The sequence below is a fragment of the Giraffa tippelskirchi genome, chromosome 5, assembly GCF_054371585.1.
Source record: "Giraffa tippelskirchi isolate mGirTip1 chromosome 5, T2T-mGirTip1v1.2.pri, whole genome shotgun sequence".
Lineage (NCBI taxonomy): Eukaryota > Metazoa > Chordata > Mammalia > Artiodactyla > Giraffidae > Giraffa > Giraffa tippelskirchi.
Window position 1 is genome coordinate 125,346,859 of NC_137279.1, and position 19,745 is coordinate 125,366,603.

At 38.0% G+C, this 19,745-nt stretch overlaps 1 long non-coding RNA gene across 1 annotated transcript in view; it reads right to left on the reverse strand.

Annotated features, from left to right (window-relative positions):
• LOC145504886 (uncharacterized) overlaps positions 1 to 19,745 on the reverse strand; it is a 54,807-nt gene that overhangs the window by 25,662 nt on the left and 9,400 nt on the right. Inside the window, exons 2-3 of the long non-coding RNA XR_014052566.1 lie at positions 6,788 to 6,983; positions 336 to 3,314 (exon numbers count right to left, since the gene is read on the reverse strand). This is a non-coding gene — a long non-coding RNA (uncharacterized LOC145504886). The remainder of the gene's footprint in view (positions 1 to 335; positions 3,315 to 6,787; positions 6,984 to 19,745) is intronic.

Here is a 19,745-nt window from a genome sequence, read left to right on the forward strand (position 1 = left end):
GATTCTTATTGCGTGGGGACTCTAATCCTGCATCCCTAGCCAGTTTGTAAAATAGTGCTCCCCAAAATCAAGACTTATAGCAGATAATCTTTGTGCCAATGGCTAGTTTAAATGCCTATAGTGATCAAATTGAAATGTTGATGGGATACTATTTATACCCCTGTGATCATTTACTAAATTATATGTAGAATACCCAAAGTTTAGTGTTTCCCCAGTAATTTACTTGCACATGTCTGTTTCTTTAAGGACCTAAACCAACAAAGTCAAAAAGGTAGTTCAGAAAAATTACTCCAGTGGTAAATTGGAAAATGGCATTTGGCAGAAATAAGTCTTACCAGGTCAAATAAAATGCCTCATTCTGATTTATTTCTTCAAATCAGTATTCATATTCAGTCATTTCCAAACTTGGAAAGAGATAGTGTTTGTGGTGACTTGCAGCTAAAAGCAAGATGGATGAGAATGATGAGCACAAGTGCCAAAAGAAGCTAGAGACAAAAATCTTAAAGATTTAGAACTTAAAAACTTAATTTTCCTGCTTATAGAATAAAAGCCCTGCCAAATGCTTCCTTTTCTTTCAAAGTTCTGCACTGTTTCCTCATCATCACTTAATTGACAAGGAGAGGCAGTATTTGTTTTGACTTCCTCATCTCCTTCTCTGCAGTAGCTTATAAAACTGGCCACAACTCTACATCTAGCTTGTATCCTTTTGCAGTAGTTTTGTCATTCTTCCCATCAAGAAGCCAGATCCATTTCCTCTCTTCTGAAATCTGGCTGCCCTTGAGATTGGCCAGTAGAGCAGGACAATGATGATAGCAGGCTGTCCACACCTGGATCTCAAGTCCTTTCATGCATCTGCTCACTGTCTTGGGTCCTTTCAGAGCTGCTGTGTAAGTGAATCTAGGCTAGCCTGCTGGGTGTTGAGAAACACACAGCCAGCCGCCATCATCATCCCAGCTAATAGCCACCAGAAGCTGATGAGAAGCTGACTAAAACCAGCATGAGTCCAACTCCCCTCTGACCCTGGTCTAAATGACTGTCCCACAGAATTGTGAGCTAAAAAATAGATATTGTTTTAAAGCACAACAGAAACTGACACACCCTTTTAAACTCATTATAATGTATTTTTGGTCTTCATCAATGAACTCATCTCATTATCGTCACTAATTAGTGAATACTGTTGTCAGGTTTAATGATATAATTGTAATTCTTGCCCTAAATCCCTCCACTGTGGCACCATTACCATTGGCTTCCCTTTTTCTTGCATGTCAGCAGGACAGTCTTCTTTCTACCTCTCTACTGACAGTTATAGTAGTTTCTTATGTTTGCCTCTTGCATTTTGGTCTTCTTTAGGAATCTGACCTTAACCCTTTTCTCTGTCTCTAAATGCTGTCCTTGTGATTTCACTCCTTTGGATATCCTCAACCTGTAACCCACACTTGTTGTTCAGTCGCTAAGTCATGTTCGAATCTTTGTGACCCCATGGACTGTAGCAGGCCAGGCTTCTCTGTCCATCACTATCTCCCTGAGTTTGCTCAAACTCATGTCCATTGAGTCAGTGATGCCATCCAACTGTCTCATCCTCTGTTGCCCCCTTTTCCTCTTGTCCTCAATTTTCCCCAGCACCAGAATCTTTTCCAATGAGTCAGCTCTTTGCATCAGGTGGCCAAAGTATTGGAGCTTCAGCTTCAGCATCAGTCCTTCCAATGAATATTCAGGATTGATTTCCTTTAGGATTGACTGATTTGATCTCCTTGCTTTCCAAGGGACTCTCAAGAGTCTTCTCCAGCACCACAGTTCAGAAGTGTCAATTCTTTGGTGCTCAACCTTCTTTATGATCCAATTCTCATATCCATACATGACTACTGAAAAAACCATAGCTTTGACTATACAGACCTTTGTCAGCAAAGTGATGTCTCTGCTTTTTAAAACACTGTCTAGGTCTGACAGAGCTATTCTTCCAAGGAATGAGTATCTTTAAATTTCGTGGCTGTAGTCACCATCCGCATTGATTTTGTAGCCCAGGAAAATTAAATCTGACACTTTCCACATTTTCCCCATCTATTTCCTATGCAGTGATAGGACCAGATGCCATGATCTTAGTTTTTTGAATGTTGAGTTTTAAGCCAGCTTTTTCATTCTCCTCTTTCACTTTCATCAAGGGGCTCTTTAGTTCCTCTTCACTTTCTCCCATTAAAGTGGTATCATCTGTATATCTGAGGCTGTTGATACTTCTCTCAGCAATCTTGATTCCAGCTAGTAATTCATCTAGCCTGGCATTTCACATGATGTACTCTGCATGTAAGTTAAACAAGCAGGGTGACAATATATAGCCTTGACGTACTCCTTTCCCAATTTTGAACCAGTCCATTGTTCCACGTCCAGTTCTAGCTGTTGCTTCTTTTCCTGCATACAGCTTTCTCAGGAGGTAGGTAAGGTGGTCTGGTATTCCCATCTGTTTAAGAATTTTCCAGTTTGTTGTGATCCACACAGTCCACAGTCCATGAAGCAGAAGTAGATCTTTTTTTGGAATTCCCTTGCTTTTATACACTGATAATATACGAATGTACATCCATTAGACCCTGACATATTTAGGCTAGCTCACCTGAAATAAAATGTTTGAATTTTAAGTCATAACTCACCTTCAATCCAAATGTTTTGTGACTCTAATCATCATAATCAAGAATTTAGAAACCTTGGAGTCATCGTTGTTATTTCCCTAAATCATTTTTCACTTCTAAACTTACATCCTTTCTTAGTTTAAGGCCGCAAAACAGCAGCTCAGGCCGATAGACAAACCACCAGTCTCTTTATTCCCAGTCTTTTCCAGTACTACGAGACTTATGTTAACACAAAGAGAAATAACACCTTGCCATTTCTCTTTTTACAGTCTCTATATAGGTAAAGTCTAAACACTTTAATATGCATTTTAGTATCAGAAAGACCTACTTTAAAGTTTTAGTCTCCCAAATTAATAAATCTCTGACCTTGGGAAATTGTGTATATTCTTTGTATTTCTATATGTTTCTCTATATGTAGTTTCTCAATTTCTTTATGTTATAATATACTTTGAAGTTGCTCTGATCATTGAAAGACATACTTTGGGGGGGGGGCAGAGTTAAAATAACACAAATTTATTCCCTTACAGTTCAGGAGACATATTTTATATAAAGCTCTTATCAGAAGGCATGATACATAGTGAATATTTAATGTTCACCTCTAGTTACTTCCCTTGGGCTTCCCTCGTGGTTTAGCTGGTAAAGAATCCATCTGCAATGCGGGAGACCTGGGTTCAATCCCTGGGTTGGGAAGATCCTCTGAAAAAGGGAAAAATTACCCACTCCAGTATTCTGGCCTAGAGAATTCCATGGACTGTACAGTCCATGGGGTGGCAAATAGTCAGACACGGCTGAGCGACTTTCACTTTCACTTTCTAGTTACTTTAGGACTTCTCTGGTGGCTCAGATGGTAAAGAATCTGCCTGCAACACAGAAGATTCAGGTTTGATCCCTGGGTCAGGAAGATCCCCTGGAGAAGGGAATGGCAACCAACTCCAGTATTCTTGCCAGAAGAATCCCGTGGACAGAGGAGCTTGCTTGGTGGGCAACAGTCCATGGGGTTGCACAGTCGGACATAACTGAGACTAACACTTTCACTTTCTTTCAAGTTACTTCTCTGATATTGTTTCTTGCCATTTCTATCATTATATTTGTTTTCTTCACTTCTGGCCTTGAAATTTTTAATGCATTGACCGCACTTAGTTTAGGACCGTATCCTAAATAGTCTATCACATTTTATTGATTTTAAGATACTGTTAATGTCTCTAACTTTAGGATGTGTCTTACAATTAATGGCATGTTATAGCATATTTAATTGGTATCTTTGTTTTGTTTTGGTGGCACTTATATGATGTATGTAGCATCTTTCCAGGTGGTGCTAGTGGTAAAGAAGTGCCTGCCAATGCAGGAGACTTAAGGTTCAATCCTTGGGTCGGGAACATCTTTGGAGGAGGGCATGGCAACCCACTCCAGTATTCTTGCCTGGAGAATCCCATGGATAGAGGAGCCTGGTGGGCTACAGCCCATAGGGTCGCAAAGAGTTGGACTTAGCTGAAGCCACTTAGCGCAAACACACACTTACAATATATTTGGGGTTGCAAAGAGTCAGATACAACTGAGCGACTTTCACTTATATTAAAAAATATTTAAGTATTAAACATGGAACTTCCTTTGTCCCCTCCTCATGGAGTCAGGGTATGTTAATTTCTTGGCATCAGTGTGAGATAGTATGCATGGAATATTGCCAACCAAGGAAGCTCCCCCAAGACTAGAGTCCAGAGTTGTTATTGGGGCTCCATCATGTAGGCATGATTGACTGACTGATTGCCAAAATGGTGTCTCTTAGTCTCCAGCTGACTGATTAACCCAAGTACCTAGCTGAATGAGATTGCTGGTCTATGCAGCATGACCACAAACAAACAAAAACAACCCTATCAGATGCAGCATTCCAAAGACTGAGAGATTCCCTCCCAGAAGCCAAATAGAAAGCCAGACCTATTTTTACACAAAGTTACATTTTTTTTTATTACACACTATTATATGCTAGATAGAAATTAGTTTTTTTTTTTTTTAATATATCCTTTCTCTGTAGGCTATATGCTCCCAGAGGTTTAAGAGCACATGTTTTAATTCAAATAAACTTGTACTCAAATCCTGGATCTATTGCTTACCTACAGTGTGACCTTGGGCAAGTCACAGTGTAGTTCTCTTGTCTAAAAAACTGGTGCAATTAACACTAATAATATGGAAGAATTCTGTGATTGAATTAGATAACATATATGGGACATTTATGACAATGTCTGTCCAGGGTAACCACTTAATAGATAGTAGCATATATATGATTATTATTTTTTTAAATATCCACATGGATTATAATTAACATCCTAATCCTTTATTAGGAAAAAATGAGCAAAAATAACATAAGCAAAAAAGTTTAGCTCAGAGACTGAATCAACTTTCACTAAATATATTATGATCATTTCCAATTTATAGTCAAAACACGAGCTGCTAACTTTGTTTTAGATCATTATTTCTAAAATAAAGAATCTATTGCTATTAGTGTATCAACAACATTGTGAGAGGAAAATTATAGATAATAAGCAATTCTTCATTAAAGAAAATTTATTTTAATCTCTTTAATTTTATTTATTTAAATTTATTTAATTAATAAGTTTAATTTATCTTTTAATTTAATCTTTTTGTTTTTAATTTACCTGGTGGCTCAGATGGTGAAGGATCTGCCTGCAGTGCAGGAGACCTGGTTTTGATTTCTGAGTCAGGAAGATCCCCTGGAGGAGAGAATGGCTACTCACTCCAGTATTCTTGTCTGGAGAATTCCATGGACAGAGGAGCCTGACAGGCTACAGTCCATGGAGTCGCAAAGAGTTGGACACGACTGAGCAACTAATACTTTAATTTCAATGCTAATGTAATAAACACATTACCAGAGTAGAATTAAATAAAACAATATATTAAATAGTAAATAAATAAATCCATGGTAGATACAGTTAGAGTAAAACTTAATATCTTAAATAAAAAGCATTAATAATATTCAGAAGATGTCAGGGTAATAACTCTAAAATTTAGAGAGAAAGCTAGCTAGCACTATAAACTTTACATGGTTAAGTTCTCATCAAAGAGTCAGTATAACATAAAGCACTGTTTGACAAAGATTGTTAGGCATTATTTCATTCATAAATCCTCACAAAAAGAGATCCTAAAAAAAAAGTACTTTTATGAAGAAGAAACTGAAATGAAAGGCGTGAGATGTGAGAAACAGGAAGAAGAAAATTTAGAAATATAAAGGAGTGGAATATTAGAAACAGTATGAGGCAGATAACTTAGTTAAACACAGGCACATTCAAACAATTATTGATGGCATGAGGTAATTAAAGTAATTGCTTTTGTGAAAATAAAATATCAAGCAACACATGTAAAACTGAATGAGTTCTGAGTTAATGCATTAAGATCTATGAAGTTTCAGAGTAGATAGGGACTATGATTAAATTTCAAAGTTACTTGTTATATTAAAATTTGAAGGCTAACTAGTAAAAGCATAGAAATAAAATGTGTCACTTCTAACTCAGTAGCAAGTGAAAGTGTTACTCGCTCAGTTGTGTCCAACTCTTCATGACCCCATGGACTGTTGCCCACCAGGCTCCTCTGTCCATGGAATTCTCCTGTCAAGAATTCTGGAGTGAGTAGCCATTCCTTTCTCCAGGGGAGTTTCCTGACTCAGAGATTGAACCCGGGTCTCTTGTATTGCGGGCAGATTCTTTACCATCTGAACCACCAGGGAAGTCCATCAAAGCATAAATCTATAACAGCTAGAATCCATAATTACAGATAGAGTTATTTGAAAAAAAACAAACAAACTATAGTATAATACTATGAAAACGTTGAATTTGGATTGCTTATAAATCCACTTATAAGTTTATAAATTTGAAGTCTTGCATAAACAATTTACCAAAAGAAGATAACGTGCCTTCTCACTTGATAACATGCCTGACTCACTTGATTAGACTTAAAACTCTTTATATTTAATCACTATTTAAAAATATATTCTGTCCACATATCCTCAAATTACAGACTTTGTCAGTTAAACATAATTCTCTTAATGTTTTAAATACAGATAATATCAAATTTTTTTGTAAAATATTCCAAAAATAGAAAAGAGACAAATTTCTCAAGTATTTTTAAAAGGCTACTAGAGGAAAAAGATTATACATTACCATCAAGTTGGGTGTACCCAAGTTTTGATACTAGACAGTACGTAATTCCTCATGGGCTTCCCAGGTGGTGCTAGTGGTAATGGCAACCCACTCCAGTATTTTTGCCTGGAGAATCCCATGGAGAGAGGAGCCTGCAGTCTACACTCCATAGGGTCACAAAGAGTCGGACACATCTGAGCGACTTAGCATGCAATCTCTGATGATAAATTAGAGATGAAAGAAACATAACCACATCAATAGACACAGAAAAATCCAACATACTACATTAATAACAAAATAGAACTATAAGCAAAATAGGAATAGAAGGACAATTTCTTAGCGTAACAAAGTTATATTCACTAAAACTACAATAATATTATATTTAAGGGTGAAATATAGAAGCTTTTTATTTCCTAAGTCAGGATCAAGACAAGAGTGCTTACTATCACTGCTTTTAATTCATTGCTTGGAGGGTGAGCTAATATAAATAAATTACAAAAGGAAATAATATCTATTTGGATAGAAAAAAAGAAATTTAAAAAAAAATCTCATTTTCAGAGACAATATGATTGTCTGCAGAGGAAACCCAAGAAAATTTACAAACTAGTAAGCAAGTATTCTGGACACAAATTCAATATACAAAAATGGAAAATGTAATGAAAAAAATCTCCATTTAAAAGGGACAAAGACTGGAATCAACACAGTAATAAATTTCACAAAAGACATTCAAATTTCATATGGAAAATATTAAAATTATATTGGAAGACATAATGAACACCACACACAAATGAAGCAATGTAATGTGTTCACAGGTGGAAAGACTCAACAATATTTAAACAGTTTTTCTAAATTAATATATTAATTAAATGCAAATCTAATTTAAAAAAACAGATTTTTCATGAACTTTGATTTCATGAACTGTCATGAACTAAAATTCTTATGGAAATATGAAAGTCAATTGGCCAAATATATTGGCCAAAAAAATTTTGAGGAAGTAGAAGGTAGGAAGATTTACCATATCAAGAGTCCAGAAATACTACTACAAAACTATAATTAAAAATACTGTTGTATTAGTGTAAAAAAAAATTCTGAAACAGAATAGATTGCTTAAAAACAGGCCCCTACAACTTATTATAATAATAACTTAGTAATGGCCAATTACTATATTCCAGTGGTGATACTGTACCACAGAAAGGAATTAACAAATAGGACAAATGATTTTGCATCAGCAATATTCACACCTCACATAAACTGTAAAAATCAATTTCAAGTGGCTTTAAGATCTAAATGTCAAAAGCATCATTTTAAAAAGAAGAAAATAATATAAGATCATAATTAATCTCAGGGAAGGCATAAACATATAAGCCGTGAAGGGAGAAAAACACACATTTGATTACATATAAATTTAAAATGTTTATGTATCAAATGATATTCACAACATAATGAAAAAAATGTGTTTAGCTTTCACTATCTACCTGAGACTTTCTGAATCTTTACTCCTTGCACTGTTTTACTATCAAGCCAGTAACACAAGACAGCTTAATACACGATATAACGTCATTTAAAATTCCATTTTAAATTGAACATATTCTGTGCCAGAGGCTTTGTGACACATAGACTGCAGTGCCCTAACAAATCTTATTTATGCAGCCTCCCACCCAGCCTACTGCCATTAGTGGTTACAGTTATCCTCAAGGATGTAGAGTATTTCTGAAGCTTTAAATTCTTATTTTAAAGACTTCAGCAAAGGAGTTTTGACTTCAGATCCTTGAGTTCAGGAGCTCAGTTTGTGTCTTGAGAATGTGATGAGGTGCTGTCTAATTTTTATTTGATGGAAGCATTATTTTATTTAGAATGCCCATAATAGCATCTGCTCACCAAACCCACAACAGATCAGCTTTATCAAAAATTCAAAACACCTCCAAGGTAATTCGCTATAAGTCTATCCTTTGCTTATTTAGCTCATTCTCTTCTTCGGTAATCTTCCTAATTGAGTGTTTTCTTCATTGGGCAAATTCCCAGCTTGAGTCACATTTGTTATTCTGAAAGAAACTGATTATTCCCATCCATGTTTGTACATGTCTGGTTAGCTTAAAAAGCCCGGGGAGCATGCATGGGGGAGAATGTAAACATGTTTATGTATATGTTTATATGACTGTTCTCACTTACCATACATATACATAAACAGCTTTGAAAGAAAACCAATAGATTCTGTGCCTGCTCCCTTCATGAGGTAAACTTTCCAATATAATCTTGTTTTCCCCTATAGACCTGGTCCTAATTTGTCTTTTCTTTATCTCAAAATTCCTAGGCTGTCAAGCCAAGTTAGTCTTAAAAGGACTCTGGGAATTGCAGTCAAGAGAAAGATATATTAAAGTATCATTATTCAAACATAAAAATTTAATAAAAATGTTAACAAGGTTTCCCCAAGGTGGGGGTGTTTATTGCTTACATTTTTTTTTTAACAACACAATTATATTTCTATAGATGGAGGTCAGGTATAACTTATAGCACTTGCTACTAAAGAAAATGTGGGGGAAAGAGAACATACTCCTCCAAATGTTATATATGCCACTTTCTTTCCTATGTAATTTTAAAAACTCTTTTAATTTTTCCCCAGTTTCAAAGGAAAGTTCAAACATGAATGATGGCCATGGCTTTTTCTTTAATTTCTGACATCTAATCTTTACTTTGGGCTTCGCCAGTCACATCTCACTATGTCTCACTGCATGTGCCCTGACACAATACATCATGGCCAAGGTGATCCAATATCGTGTGACATTTTTTTTTTTAAAGGATATTAAATGGTGGCAGAAGATACACCTGAAACATGTCAACGTGGGCCCAGGGGCATTGTTCTTCACCAACAGTTTACTCTCTCAGAGTCTGGCTAGAGGAATTATTATTGTCCTTTATATATAAACATCCTTATCCAAATAGTCTCCTCTTATGCCTAATATATGCATTCCTGTCATAAGAAAGCCTCTTGCTTAAGCTGCTTTTCTGTCTATTTGTAGTCTGTTCAGGCACACAGTCCCCAGCAGGAGTCCAGCTCCATGATTCATTGCCTCAGATTTCCTATGGAGCTTACATGATGCTCGCTCAGCCCCATACGGTTTTGTATCCATTATAACCAGGGACAAGTAAGCAGGGCTCAGGAATCTGAGCATCTATCTAAGAATAGCTCCCTGATGCCTTGCTTTACTCACAATAAATGAACAATGAACTCTTTACATGCTAACCCCGTATGGTGAAGAGAAATTATAGGAGCTTAAATAAGGGAAGAAGCATTTAGAGTGAAGCTCCTTAAATGAGCAGGTCAATAACTAGTTTACAGAGACCAGGGCACCTGGCTAATGGGAGAATAAAGAATTATGCTTGTCACAGAAGAAGAAAGATGCTGTCCTGGTTTAGTGCTAAATAATTACATTCATTATACTGAGAATAACTCTGCAAGTGGTCGGCTGCACTAGTTAATTCATTAGCAAAACTAATCGGCAAACCACAAACAACAATTGGGGGTAAATTTAACCAATTCTAATAGAAATATTGGAAAAACAGATTTTCTTTATACTAGAAAGGAAAATTTTGCTGGAAAACTGCACACATAATTGTATTATCATCTTACTTTGTCTTGAGTTTCAACATGAAAGAAGGGAATCGTAACTAAGGCAGAGAGAGGGCATGTAAACAAATGATAAATGCACTGGATTATTTCAGATGACCTGAAATATCTCAGAGTTTGAATGTTAATCCTGACAATGAACAGAAAACAGACTCCAATAACAAGGGATTTTCCACTGTCTGCTTTATGGGACCTGTGATTATATAAATAAATACAATATGTATGTTATATGTAACATATAGTAACTATAGTTTAATTTTTAAATTAAAAATTAAAAAACCCTATAGTTTAATTTTTAAGAGTTAATAATATAACTTTGACTCCAGTAACCAAGAAAATTTTGGGATAGTTTTACCTATTGACCAAACCACCTGAGGATTAAACAGCTGATACAAAACTCCAGTATAATTAGAATGTTTTTCATTCTTACTTTTATGCAATTAGTTTGTTCACTTGTATATTCAATATGCATCACAACTTTAAGCAAAAATCCTGCAAGAGAAACAGGACTTTGCTGTAGTGGAAGGGGGGAAAGTCACTAGATTTTATGGGGCAAAGACTCTCCTTCTCCAAATGAACTTTTTTCCTTTATTTCTGGAAAGAAGGCTTTTTTCTTCTTTTAGAATGGAAGAATTCAAATATACAATGCTAGGAAAAAAGTTAAGATTAAGGGATAAATCCCAACGGGTCAACTGAGCCTCGTGGGTTTATTCTGTGTCACTGCAGAGCAGAGCTGTTTGTTTGGGATTCCAAAGAAACCTATTCTACTAATATGTTTAATTCAGTATAAAATCACTGATTTGATCCATTACAGATATAGTCATCATGGATTCTTTTCCAAATAAATGATGGTTTATGGGCTTCCCTGGTGGCTTAGATGGTAAAGCGTCTGCCTGCAATGCGGGAGACCCAGGTTCCGATTCCTGGGTTGGGAAGATCCTCTGGAGAAGGAAATGGCAACCCACTCCAGTACTTTTGCCTGGAAAAGTCCATGGACGGAGGAGCCTGGTAGGCTACAGTCCATGGGGTTGCAGAGTCAGACACGACTGAGCAACTTCACTTTCTCTCTTTCTTTCTTACAGTAGGATCTATGTATAATTCAAAAATTCCTTGATAGACCCTAGAATCAACATAATGAGATAATCATATTCATCGATGACTTATCTCTTCAAGCAAGAACATCACTGCCAACCAAATGTTGAGAGCAACAATGATATTAAAAAATGTTTTCTTTCTTTCCTTTGGTTCTGGCTGTCTATCTCTAAAAATCAGGAGTATGTAGGAGGATCATGGCTTCTACTATTCTCTAGCCCAAGATTTCTCAACCTTGGCACTACTGGTCTTGTAGCCCAAACAGTTTTTTGTTATAGGGATAGTCCTATGCGTTGCAAGACATTTAGCAGCATTCCTGGCTTCTGCCCACTAGAGGCCAGTAGCAAGCCCCTCAGTTCAGTTCAGTCGCTCAGTCGTGTCCGACTCTTTGCGACCCCATGAAATGCAGCATGCCAGGCCTCTCTGTCCATCACCAACTCCCGGAGTCTACCCAAACCCATGTCCATCGAGTCAGCGATGCCATCCAACCATCTCATCCTCTGTCGTCCCCTTCTCCTCCTGCCCCCAATCCTACCCAGCATCAGGGTCTTTTCCAATGAGTCAACTCTTCGCATGAGGTGGCCAAAGTACTGGAGTTTCAGCTTCAACATCAGTCCTTCCAATGAACACCCAGGATTGATCTCCTTTAGGATGGATTGATTGGATCTCCTTGCAGTCCAAGGGACTCTCAAGAGTCTTCTCCAACACCACAGTTCAAAAGCATCAATTTTGTGGCGCTCAGCTTTCTTCACTGTCCAACTCTCACATCCATACACGACCACTGGAAAAACCATAGCCTTGACTAGATGGACTTTTGTTGGCAAAGTAATGTCTCTGCTTTTAAACATGCTATCTAGGTTGGCCATAACCTTCTTTCCAAGGAGTAAGAGTCTTTTAATTTCATGGCTGCAATCACCATCAGTGGTAAGCAAGCCCCTCAAGTTGTAGCAATTAAAAAAATCTCCAGACATTGCAGAAAGTCCTTTGGGTAGCAAAATCTCTCACGTTTCTTCCCATCCCTCCATCCTCCATTAAGAACCATGGCTGTGGTCCCATCACCCACTGCCTTCCTAGGCACAGCTCATACTTCAGGGCCCCTAGGCTGGACTCTCTCAGATCTCTCCACTTTTCATACCTTGCTCCATCTAACTGCCATTCCTCTCACTCCCAAGCCCACCTATTCATCCTTCACACTTGGGCTTCTGTCAGCTCTGAAATATTCCTTTGGTATCTCTAATTTTCTTGAAGAGATCTCTAGTCTTTCCCAATCTGTTGTTTTCCTCTATTTCTTTGCATTGATCGCTGAGGAAGACTTTCTTGTCTCTCCTTGCTATTCTTTGGAACTTTGCATTCAGATGGGAATATCTTTCCTTTTCTCCTTCGCTTTTCGCTTCTCTTCTCTTCCCAGCTATCTGTAAGGCCTCCTCAGACAGCCATTTTGCTTTTTTGCATTTCCTTTCCATGAGGATGGTCTTGATCCCTGTCTCCTGTACAATGTCACAAACCTCCGTAATAGTTCATCAGGCACTCTGTCTATCAGATCTAGTCCCTTAAATCTATTTGTCACTTCTACTCTATACTCATAAGGGATTTGATCTAGGTCATACCTGAATGGACTAGTGGTTTTCCCTACTTTCCTCAGTTTAAGTCTGAATTTGGCATTAAGCAGTTCATGATCTGAGCCACAGTCTGCTTCCGGTCTTGTTTTTGCTGACTGTATAGAGCTTCTCCATCTTTGGCTGCAAAGAATATAATCAATCTGATTTCAGTGTTGACCATCTGGTGATGTCCACATGTAGAGTCTTCTCTTGTGTTGTTGGAAGAGGGTGTTTGTTGTTGTAAGTCACTGTAATGTTCCCCCATTCACTTAACAATAATTTTTTAAGATGTACTATGTACCAGGGACTATTCTAGACACGGGGGCTGCATCAGTGAACAAAGCAGACAAAAATTTTGCCCTCATGGGACTTATTTATACTCTTTTGGAGAGAGACAGACAATTTAAAAAAGTAAATATTATAGTATGTTAGAAAGAAATACTATGATGGAAAATAATCAGAAAAGAAGAATGGGCAGTGATGGTAGTAAGGCTTGCAGTTATAAAAAGGATGATCAGAGTAGGTCTTACTGAAAGATGACTTTTTATTCTTAAATTGTCTTTATTTCACAATGCAATTATATATTTTGAGAGATCAAATTTTCACATATTTTCATGCATACCTATTGAGTATGAACCTAAGAAAGTATGTAAGAACACATCATTAGGTGACAGGATGTATTGAAAGAAAGTTGTTTGAGAATGTGCCATTTTGGTGAGAATGAAAGAAGCAACCGACCATGCAAGAAAGCTGAACAATGAGAAGAGATCTCACTGACCTTGCAACTTCCTCTTTCAAATTCCTTTCAAATGACAAAATGAATACAATGGACCAATATTATCCCAGATCATATACTTGAACTTATATTCTGAAGGAAATGCAGAAAACAGGAGACATCTTTCCCTAGACTCTGTAACACTTCCCCAAATTATGACTCAGCTTCACTAAAGAGAACAAACAATATCAAGTTACTCAAGCTTACATTGAGTTATATATTCCTAAAAGTTCTAAGGACAAGCAATAAAAAGGTTGACTGCTCAATAATATTGCCCAGAGAAGTAAAAACTTTTAATCAGGGTTATTACTGGAGCATAATTTTGTGCAATCAATATACCAATCTCTAATATCTTCTAATAACAATATCTGGAAAAATTTAAGAAGGACAAATACTGGTAACAAATATAACAACAGATTAATACTTAATGTATATAAACATATTCAATTCAATACGAATACTCTTAGAGGTAAATGCAAGACATGCAATTAGCTAAAAAATAATTAGGGGGAAAACATGTTTAAATAACAAAGAAATGCCTGTTAAAACAGCGAGGTAGCGTTTTTCTCCCGCATATAAAAAGAAATAAAAAGTTTTGAGTTCTAAATTTATTTCCAGCAAGAGAAATGTATTCTGTAGGTAAATGAAACATGGCTATAGTGCTTTGGGGAGATAATTTTCAAAAAAATAACAAAACTTTTCAAGTATTATCAGTAATTATATTTCTAGGAATATATCTGAAGGAGATAATCTAAAAAGTTAACTACAAATTATTAACTGTTGCTTTGTTTCTAGTAATAAAAAATTGGCAATGTACCACATACCACAGGAGACTGGTTAATCAAGGTTTGTGAAAAAAGTTTAAGACAATTTACTATCAACATGTCCTATATTAAGATAAATAAATCACAGAATTATGCAGAGATGACTAGATATTTCTTGAAATCCTCTTGTCTTTGCAGAGTAGCGGAATTCACGCTGACCACCTGGATGCCCAGCCACACACATCTCTGCTTCCCTTAGTTTCAGAGTTCTTTTCAACAGGATATACAGGAAAGTGACTGGTGTCTAAAGACTTTCCTACCAGCTGACACCTGGATGTAATGGTGACCCAGCTTGACAACAACAGTGCCCTAGGAGATGGTAGAACAGATATTTAGAAGGAGCTCTAATTCCTTCAGGTGCACAGGGTTGAGTTGCTCATCAACCAGGCACCTTGGACTACTGTGAGAGACCTAATTTAAAGTATTTGATGTAGGAAGGTGGGAGGTTATTACGGGGTCTTACTGAAGTTATTACATACAGAAATATGGTGTCATTGTCTTACTCATTTATTCAGCTATTTGTGTCCACACTAGAACAAATACTATTGAGAACAGGGACCTGATTTACTTCATTATTGCATCTCAGTGTCTGGATTTCTACCTAGAAGACAGTGCGTGGTCTATAAATGAAGGAATTATATCTATTTTTATAATATAGCAGACAGTTGTTTTTTTTTTTTTTTTTTGAGTTCTCACAGGAGAAGATGAGCACCTGTCCTTCTAATCCTCCATCTTCCTCCACCACCAAAATTACAATTTGCTGCTGAACAACCATCGACAGGAGAACATTGGATCCCACCAAAATAAGGTACCCCACATCCAAGGGCAAAGGAGAAGTCCCAGCAAGATGGTAGGAGGGACAAAATTGCGTATAGAATCAAACCCCATACCTGCTAAAGACAGTTGGAAGGCTCAAACAAACCTTGGGTGCACCAAGACTCAGAGAACCCACAGAGACTGATGCAGAACTGTTTGAGTATCTCCTGTGGAGGTATGGGTCTTCAGTGGCCTGCCACAGAGGTAGGGGCTCTGGGTACAGCAGATCTGGGTATGGCATAAGCCCTCTTGAAGGAGATCGCCATTAATCCCATCACTGAGCCACCAGAACTTACACAGGACTAGGGAAACAGACTCTTGGAGGGTACAAACAAAACCATGTGCACACCAGGACCCAGGAGAAAGGAACAGTGACCCCAAAAGTGACTGACCCAGACTTGCCCATGAGTGTCCAAGAGTCTCTGGAAGAGGTGTGGGTCAGCAGTGGCCTGCTGCAGGGTTGGGGGCACTCAGTACAGTGGTGCGTGCATGGAACCTTATCTTCATTACCTCCACCATAGTTGGCCTCAGGTCAAACAACAGGAGGGAACACAGCCCCACTTATCAATAGAGAATTGGATTAAAGATTTACTAAGCATGACCCCGCCCATCAGAACAAGACCCAGTTTCCCCCTCACTCAGTCTCTCCATCAGGAAGCTTCCATAAGCTTCTTATCCTTATCCATCAGAGAGCCAACAGAATGAAAACCACAATCACAGAAAACTAATCAAATTGATCACTTGGACCACAGTCTTGTCTAACTCAATAAAACTATGAACCATGCTGTGTAGGGCCACCCAGGACGGACGGGTCATGTTGGAGAGTTCTGACAAAACATGGCCCACTGGAGAAGGGAATGGCAAACCACTTCAGTATTCTTGCCTTGAGAACCCCATGAACAGTATGAAAAGGCAAAAAGATAGGACACTGAAAGATGAACTCCCCAGGTCAGTAGGTGCCCAATATGCTACTGGAGATCAGTGGAGAAATAACTCCGGAAAGAATGAAGAGACGAAGCCAAAGCAAAAACAACACACAGTAGTGGCTGTGACTAGTGATGGAGTTAAGTCTGATGCTGTTAAAAACAGCATTGCATAGGAACCTGGAATGTTAGGTCCATGAAATCAAGGCAAATAGGAAGTGGTCAAACAGGAAATGGCAAGAGTGAACATCAACATTTTAGGAATCAGGGAACTAAAATAGACTGGAATGGGTGAACTTAACTCAGATGACCATTATATCTACTACTGTGGGCAAGAATCCCTAAGAAGAAATGGAGTAGCCATCAAAGTCAACAAAAGAGTCCAAAATGTAGTACTTGGATACAATTTTAAAAATGACAGAATGACCTCTGTTTGTTTCCAAGGCAGAACATTCAATATTGCAGTAATCCAAGTCTATGTCCCGGCCAGTAACGCTGAAAAAGCTGAAGTTGAACAGTTCTATGAAGACCTACAAGACCTTCTAGAACTAATACCCCCAAAACATATCCTTTTTATTATAGGGGACTGGAATGCAAAAGTAGGAAGTCAATAGATACCTGGAGTTACAGGCAAATTCCACCTTGGAGTACAAAACGAAGCATGTCAAAGGCTAACAGGGTTTTGCCAAGAGAATGCACTGGTCATAGCAAACACCCTCTTTCAACAACACAAGGGAAGACTCTACACATGGACATCACCAGATGGTCAATACCGAAATCAGATTGATTATATTTTTTGCGACCAAAGATGGAGAAGCAAAACAACAAAGTCAGCAAAAACAATACTGGGAGCTGACTGTGACTCAGATCATGAATTCCTTTTGCAAAAATCACACTTAAATTGAAAAAAGTAGGGAAACCCACTAGACCATTCAGGTATGACCTAAATCAAATACCTTACGATTATACAGTGGAAGTGACAAATCGATTTCAGAGATTAGATCTGATAAGCAGAGTGCCTAAAGAACTATGGACTGAGGTTCGTGACACTGACCAGGAGACAGTGATCAAGACCATCCCTAAGAAAAAGAAATTCAAAAAAGCAAAATTGCTGTCTGATGAGGCCTTACAAATAGCTGAGAAAAGAAAAAGTGAAAGTGAAAGTGAAGTTGCTCAGTCATCCAACTCTTTGCGACTGACCCCATGGACTATAGCCCACCAAGCTCCTCCATCCATGGAATTTTCCCGGCAAGAGAACTGGAGTGGGTTGCCATTTCCTTCTTCAGGGGATCTTCCTGACCCAGGGATCAAACCTGTGTCTCACTCATTGCAGGCAGACACTTTACTGCCTGAGCCACTAGGGAAGCACCAAGAAAAGAAGAGAAGCTAAAGGCAAAGGAGAAAAGGAAATATATATTCATTTGAATGCAGAGTTACAAAGAATAGCACAGAGAGATAAGAAATCTTCCTCAGTGATCAGTGCTAAGAAACAGAGGAAAACAATAGAATGGGAAAGACTAGAGATCTCTTCAAGAAAATAAGAGATACCAAAGGAACATTTCATGCAAAGATGGGCACAATTAAGGACAGAAATGATATGGACCTAAAAGAAGCAGAAGATATTAAGAAGAGGTGGCAAGAATACATAGAAGAACTATACAAAAAAGATCTTCATGACCCAGAAACCACGATGGTGGGATCACCTAGAGCTAGACATCCTGTATGTGAAGTCAAGTGGGCGTTAGGAAGCATCATTATGAACAAAGCTAGTGGAGGAGATGGAATTCCAGCTGAGCTATTTCAAATCCTAAAAGATGATGCTGTAAAAGTGCTGCACTCAAAGTGCCAGCAACTGGAGAACTCAGCAGTGGCCGCAGGACTGGAAAAGGTCAATTTTCATTCCAATCCCTAAAAAAGGCAATGCCAAAGAATGTTCAAACCACCACACAATTGTACTCATCTCACATGCTAGCAAAGTAATGCTCAAAATTCTCTAAGCCAGGCTTCAACATTACATGAACCATGAACTTCCAGATGGTTTTAGAAAAGGCAGAGGAACCAGAGATTGAATTGCCAACATCTGTTGGATCATTGAAAAAGCAAGAGAGTTCCAGAAAAACATCTATTTCTGCTTTATTGACTATGCCAAAGCCTTTGACTGTGTGGATCACAACAAACTATGAAAAATTCTTCAAGAGATGGGAATACCAGACCACCTGACCTGCCTTCTGAAAAATCTGAATGCAGGTCAAGAAGCAACGATTAAAACTGGACATGGAACAACAGACTGGTTCCAAATCTGGAAAGGAGCACATCAAGGCTGTATATTGTCACCTTGCTTATTTAACTTCTATGCAGAGTACATCATGAGAAACGCTGGGCTGGAAGAAACACAAGCTTTAATCAAGATTGCCGGGAGAAATATCAATAACCTCAGATATGCAGATGACACCACCCTTATGGCAGAAAGTGAAGAAGAACTAAAGAGCCTCTTGATGAAAGTGAAAGAGGAGTGTGAACAAGTTGGCTTAAAGCTCAACATTCAGAAAACTAAGATCATAGCATCTGGCCCCATCACTTCATAGCAAATAGATGGGGAAACAATGAAAACAGTGGCTGACTTTATTTTGTGGGGCTCCAAAATCACTTCAGATGGTGATTGCATCCATGAAATTAAAAGACATTTGCTCCTTGGAAGAAAAGCTATGAAAAACTTAGACAGTATATTAAAAATCAGAGACATTACTTTGCCAACAAAGGCCCATCTAGTCAAAGTTATGGTTTTTCCAGTAGTCATGTATGGATGTGAGAGTTGGACTATAAAGAAAGCTGAGCAAAGAAGAATTGATGCTTTTGAACTGTGGTGCTGAAGAAGACTCTTGAGAGTCCCTTGGACTGCATGGAGATCCAACCAGTCCATCCTACAGTAAATCAGTCCTGAATATTCATTGGAAGGACTGATGCTGAAGCTGAAACTCCAATACTTTGGCCACCTGATGTGAAGGACTGAATCATTTGAAAAGACCCTGTTGCTGGGAAAGATAGAAGGCATGATGACAGAGGATGAGATGGTTGGATGGCATCACTGACTCGACGGACATGAGTTTGAGTAGGCTCCGGGAGCTGGTGATGGACAGGGAAGCCTGGTGTGCTGCAGTCTATGGGGTCACATAGAGTCAGACACGACTGAGCAACTGAATTGTACTGAACTGAGACAGTTATTTTAAGATAGAACCATCCTGAACGAGATGTAAACAATGACTATATAGAAGGTGATGGTAATCAATAAAACATTATTTTAAAACTTAAAAAAGAATTATGGTCAC